The following is a 6,958-nucleotide window of genomic DNA, read 5'->3' on the forward strand; positions in this document are numbered from 1 at the left end:
TTTCAATGGAAGGGCTAATTTTAATCATCTTAATTACCAAGTCAAAGTAAAACCGCATTTTGATTAAGGAATACTAATGATTTTGAGGGCTGCTGTTATTAAACATTGAAGTAATTTGGTATAAGATATAAAAATGATGAAACTGAGGGAAAGCAAGAAAGTTGCAGTTCAGTCATAAACATGAAAATCAGGTGTGTCACGTCATAAGTGGCTTCTTTAATTGAAGAGGAATGTGGCTGCTGAGGGAGAGAATTCCCAGTCTAATGGAACAGCAAGCCACAAAACACCCCCATGAAGAGGTCTGTAGATTTGCATTTGATTTTTTCCACCCTGGCTCAGTTCCCAACTCTTCAAAATTTGGATGCCTCAGGCTTTCTTCAGCATTTAATTAATTCTTTGTTGGTGGAAGACGTTGTGACTTTTTATCCACACCTAAATTGATCCTTGGTAATACAGAAGCTATCACCACATGAGCAGGGGTAGAAATATGATTCTGAGTCCTCGTCATCTTGGAAATCCTTGATCTCCACCTCAGTGTGAAACACTGCCACTATCGCTGGGATCAGCAAAAGGGCTGTCGCCCCTGCTATCTCACACAGCCTCCTCTAGTTTAATTGACAGGTTCCCTTCCATCTTCTTTTTATACTTTCTGCACCTTTCAGCATTTTGCCCAAAGAATCCTGCAGTTTTTCAAATTGAGTCTTGAATTTTTCTTCAATTCCTTCTTCTTGAGAAATGCTGAGTGTGCTCTTCCCTTTTGATTTTCTAACTCCAGATCTTTGCTTATTTCATTATAATATTTCACGTTGTCTTCTCGATTTGCCCTTTGAAATTTTCTGTTCAGTTCTTTTACCTCCTCATTTCGTCCATGTGTTTTTGCATCTCTGTACTGGAGAGTAAGTTTCTGTCTCTTCTGACATCTATTTTGGTCTTTTTTTTTCTTTCTTCTTAATCTTTTGCTTTCTTCCTGTATGATGTTTGGTGTCATCACCAAACATCTAGTCTTCAGTCATTAGTGTCTAACCCATCAAATCTGTTCTTGAGATGATGTATAAATTCATGTAGTATATGTTCAAGATCATGTTTTGACTCTTGTAGACTTGTTTTAATTTTCTTCAGTTTCAGCCTGAACTTGCATTTGAGCAATTGATGAAATATCTTGCTCTATAGTTTGCCCCTTGACTTGTTTGGGCTGATGATATGGAGCTTTCCATTGTCTCTCGCCAGAGACGTAGTCAATTTTATTACTGTATATGCCATCTGGTGAAGTCCATATGTATAAACATTTTTTATGTTGTTTTGAAAAGGTCTGCAATAAAGAAGTCATTGGTCTTGCAAAATTCTGCCATGTGATCTCTAGCATTGTTTCTGTCATCGAGGCCATATTTTCCAACTACTGATCCTTCCTCTTTGTTTCCAACCTTTGCATTCCAATCACTAGTAATGATCAAACATCTTGATTGCATGTTTGATCAATTTCAGATTGAAGAAGTTGGTAGAATTCTTCTATTTCATCATCACTGGCTTTAGTGGTTGGTACATAAATTTGAATAATAGTGGTGTTAACTGGTCTTCCTTTAGACATATGGAAATTATCCTATCACAGAAATCATTATATTTCAAGATAGATCTTGAAATGTTCTTTCTGATGATGAATGCAATGCCATTCCTTTTCAATTGATCATTGCTGGCAAAAGAAATCATTGTCAAATTCAAAATGGCCAATACCAGTCCATTTCAGCTCACTCATGCCTAGGAAATTGATGTTTATGTATTCCATTTCATATTTGACAATTTCCAATCTTCCTAGATTCATACTGCGTACATTCCATGTTCTGATTATTAATGGAGGTTTGCAGCTGTTTCTCCTCATTTTGAGGTACCCCAACAGCAAATGAAGGTCCCAAAAACTTTGAGGAAGATAAAGAAATCTGATTAAGGAAACAAGTGTAAATTGCTACAATTTGATGAACTTGACGTATACTTATGGATGTAGTAGCTAAAAATACCAACAGAGAGGGAAGGCTTCTTTGCACCAAGAAGGAGTTTAGTTTCAGAACATGCAGGGGAAGGCAGAATTCCCACTGAGTAGTTTTCCTCTTGTCTAGATGGCTCAGGTGAAAGAAGATGAGGATGGGATTCATTGATTCTATAGTGAGTAATTGTTATCATGACTACTTGCGATAGTCACAACTGTAAAGGTAGTGGTTGTGTAACAAAAAGGAGAGAGTAGTTAATCTTGCATTCCAGGAACAGAGGACCCTAGAACCATCAAGAGAGAAGAGCATAAGCTGAACATGGGACACTAACCCCAGAAGCAGTGACACCAGAGATGGCAGTAAAGTTGATGGCAGGGAGAGACTGAGCAGCTGAGGGACTCTTGAAAAGAGAAAATGCTGTGTGCTGGTGGCCAGGAGGAGACTGGCTTCTAGAATATGCCCGGTGGTTGTTTATGATTGTATATCTATCTATCTGCATGGGGTTTTTTTGTTGTTGTTTTTTTTTTACACTTGCACTAGAAAATAGACATGCATTGACATGGGTGATGGGGCAGGCAATATATAACCAGAGGGAGGTTGGCAGAGGAAAGATGAGATTGGCAGGATACACAGGGAGGAATGCAGTGGTTGGAGTGAATAGAGGTAAATGCTGTTAACTGTTGGTGCATGGAGGGGATTGCAACCATATAATGAAGCAAAGTATATAATTTGTTGAATATATATAAATATGTATAAAACTGATGATCTTCTCTGTAAACCTTAACTCAATTCACAATTAACAGTTTTTAAAAAAATAAAGGCAACCATCAGCTTGAAACGGTTAAATAATCAAAAAAAGTGTGGAACAATTTAAGCAGCAAATAAAGTAATATTGGATTGTAACTCAGAGTATAAAATAAATGTCCAGGAGTCCCTACTGATATAAATAATTAAATAGAGAAGAATAAACAGATCTTTCAAAGTAGAAGAATTCCAAATAATCTTTACAGCTATTCCACCCTCAAGGAGGTAGGGCATAGTTCCCTACTACTAAAGTGTACACTGGGTAGTTTTTTTCCTTCCGAAGAGTATAGTATGGAAGAAGAAAAAAATAGTAAATTTATAGTGGAAAAACCTGACAAATACCACCTCAGCTGAGTGATCAACGTTAATATCAACAGTCATAGTGATATTGATAATATGAAGGTAAGTAAAAAAAATATTGCTACAAAATCACAAAAACATTTATTAAAAATGTTACAGCATAAAACAATTAACTCTTGACATATATTTCAAGAAGCTCATATGAATGAGCTTCTTATGAAAAAATGGAATTAAAAGATATGGACTTTTTCCATGAACTTTTTGAAGCCCACTTGTTTTTCTGAAAGCATTTTGTTTTCAACTTTGGAGTCCTAGTATGGTGCTACAGGTTAATGTACTAGTTGGTTTGAATCGCAAGGTCGTGGGTTCAAGCTCACCAGCTGCTCCTGGGAAACCCTATACAGTGTCACTGTGAGTCGGAACCGACTCAACAGCACTTAACAACAACAACAACCTTTCCTCAAAGATTTTGCATTCTTCAATGAGCACCATATCAAAACGGTAGTTTGGGAACCTTGAAGGACTCAAATCCTATTCCTTTTAAATATTCTTTGCATTTTGAGAATAAAAGAAGCCTGAAGGGGCAAGATAGGGTGGATGGGATAAGATTTCCCGACAAAAACTATCAAAATTACATGTTTGGAATACCAAAAAAATAGGTGACCTCTCTGCCTTGAATTTAACTGCCCAGCAGATCCCCTCTGAATTCACTGTTTTGATTGGATTGTTTAAAACACCCTAGCAAGACTAAGAAAGTGTACTGCTAAGAAACCTTGTATACAGCCATGCACCAGTCACAGAGAAATGCTTTGAGATGCTTTGTTTGGAATAAACCCATGCATATAGATAATGGAACCTAGTAGCATTACTTTGTTACTTACCCTCAAATGCACACTTGATAATGTGATGCGAATGACTATTTACATCTGTGGTACTCCCAAAATCAATAACTATAGTTTAATCATGAGAAAAATATGATACAATTCCCAACTGCAAGACAGTCTAGCTACAAAGACCTGTCAACATTTAAAAAAATTGTCAGGGTCATAAAACACAAGGAAATTCTGAGAAAACATCACAGCCAAAAGGCATCTAAAGAGACATGGCAATTAATTTTAGTATAATATTCAAGATACAATTAACTGTCACATCTCCTTACATAGGGAGCTCTGGTAGGATAATGGATTATGAATTGGGCTGCTAACCACAAGGTCAGCAGTTTGAATCTACCAGCGGCTCCACAGAAAAGTCTTCAGCTCCCATAAAGATTCACAGCCTCAGAAACCCTATACAGAATTGCTATGAGTCAGAACCAACTTCATGGCCTATAACCACTAGTACCACCATCCTGGATGGGATCCTGGAATAGGAAAATGATAATAGGTTAACACTAATGACAAAATCAATGCCTATTTATGATAAAAATTCTCAGGAAGCTAGGAATAGAATAGAACTTTCTCAATTTGATAAAGAACACCTTAAAACACCTACTGCTAACATTATATTTAATGGTGAGACATTGGATGCTTTTCCCCTAAAGTAGTGATGTTCTCTCTCATTACTCCTATTCAACATTGTATTGGAAGTCCTCGCTAATGCAATTAAAGAAACTAAAACCTACACAGATTAAAAAGTGAGAAAGAAAACTGTCTTTGCCAATTATATGATTGTGCAGAAAACTTCGAAGACTCAATGAAAAATGCTTCTGGAAGTAATAAATGATTATAGCAAAGCTGTTGTTGTTGTTAAGTACCATTGAGTAGTTCTAACTCATAGCAAACTTGTATAGGGTTTCTGAAGTGAAGCTGGTGGGTTTGAATGGCAGACCTTATGGTTAGTAGTCCAGTGCTTATCGTACAGTGTCACACTAGGACCCCTATAGCACGGTTGTTGTTAAGTGCCATAGAGTAGGTTCCAATTCATAGTAACCCTATATAGGGTTTCTGAGGAGCTCCTGGTGTGTTTGAACTGCTGACCTGGTAGTTAGAAGTTCATTGCCTGTCCAGGACTCCTATAACAAGGTATCAGACTACAAAGTTAATATACAAAAGTTCATTGTTTTTCTATACACAAGGATTAAGGTTCACCTGACCCAAGCTATGGTATTTTCAATTACCCCATATGCATGCAGAAAATGGATAATGAATAAGAAAGAAAAGAGAAGAATAAATGCATTTGAATTATGATCTTGGGGAAGAATATTGAAAGTACCATGGTCTGCCATGTACATCCGAATCTGTTTTGGATGACTGCTCCTTAGAAGTGATGATAAGGGAGGCTGTGTTTATCATACTTTGGACATGTTGTCAGGAAAGACCAGTTCCTGAAAAAGGACATCATGTTTGGAAAGTGGAGGGTCAGTGAAAAAAGAGGAAGACTTCCAACAAGATGGGTTGACGCATGGCAGCAATAATGGTCTCAAACATAGCAACAATTTTAAGGATGGTACAGGATTGGGCAGTGTTTTGTTTTGTTTTACAAAGGGTCGCTATGACTCAGAACTGACGCAATGGCAACTAACAACAACAACAAATACAAGGAAGCTTCAAAAAGTTTGTGGAAAATGGAATTGGGAGATGATGGAATTTTTTCATGAACTTGTTGAAGATCCTTTGTGTTAGAAATGAGTAATTCGAATTTGAAATTAAAAACACACCACCATTCACATTAGCACAAAAATAATATATATATTTATATAAATCTAACAAAATGTGTACAAGATCTATATAAATAAAACAGTAAGCGGGTAAAGGAAATCAAAAATATCTAAATAATGAAGAGATAATCTATGCTTATGGACAGGAAGAAAATTCAATGAAAAAATCAACTTTTCCCAACTTGATTTATACAGTTAATGCAATCTCAATAAAAATTCCAGCAAGTAACTTTGTGGATATTGACAAACTGATTCTAAAGTTCATATGGAAAAGCAAAAGACCTAGAAGGCCAGTACAATAGAAGATCACAGTTGGAGTACTGACCCTACTTGACTTCAACACTTCCTATAAAGCTAGTGAAAAAACTGTAGCACTGATGAGGAAAAAAAAGACAAGTAGATCAGTGGTGCTGAATAGAGAGCCCAGAAATAGACTCACAAAATGATAGCTAACTTAACCTGCAAAGAAGAAAAGACAATTCAATGGAGAAAGGATAGTCTTTTCAACAAATGGTGCTGAAATCGCTGGACATCACCTGCAAAAAAAGAAGAAGAAGAAGAAGAAAAAAAAAGATTCTAGACACAGGCTTACATCAGTCACAAAAATAAACTCAGAATGGATCATAAAACCAGAATGCAAGACACAAGACTATACAAAGTCTAGAAGGTAACATAGTAGAAAATCTAGATGAGTTAGGTGATGACTTTTTAGATACAATATTAAAAACATTCTTTTTTGAAGTGGATAATTTGGGCTTTGTTGCAATTTAAGAGTTAGGTAACTTGTGAAATTTACCATTAAGAGAATGGAAAAAACAAGCCAAAGAATGGGAGAAAATATTCATAAAAAACATAGCTGATAAAGTATTTGTATCCAAGATATAAAAAGAACTCTTAAAACTCAACAGTAAGAAAACAAACAATTCAATTACAAAATGGGCCAAAGATCTGAATAGAAATCTCACCAAATATTATATACAGATGACTATCATATGCAAAGATGATTAACATCATGTCATTGGAAAACTGTCAATTACAACAACAATGAGATACTACTAGAAGATATGCTATTGTTGTTGTAAGGTCATTTCTTACCCATAGTGATCCCGTACACGGTTCCTGAGGATTGACTGGGACTGGTGAGCTTGAATCACTGACCTTGAGGTTGCAACTGACTTTGCAGTCTAGCGCATTAACCCACAGTGCACACCAGGACTCC

The 6,958-nt window shown here is 36.3% G+C and overlaps 1 pseudogene; it reads right to left on the bottom strand.

Annotated features, from left to right (window-relative positions):
- Nucleotides 1–377: 377 nt before the first annotated feature.
- Nucleotides 378–5,307, bottom strand: LOC102831154 (annotated as a pseudogene).
- Between the last annotated feature and the right edge of the window lie 1,651 nt (nucleotides 5,308–6,958).

The sequence above is a fragment of the Chrysochloris asiatica genome, unplaced genomic scaffold (assembly GCF_000296735.1).
Source record: "Chrysochloris asiatica unplaced genomic scaffold, ChrAsi1.0 scaffold00169, whole genome shotgun sequence".
NCBI lineage: Eukaryota > Metazoa > Chordata > Mammalia > Afrosoricida > Chrysochloridae > Chrysochloris > Chrysochloris asiatica.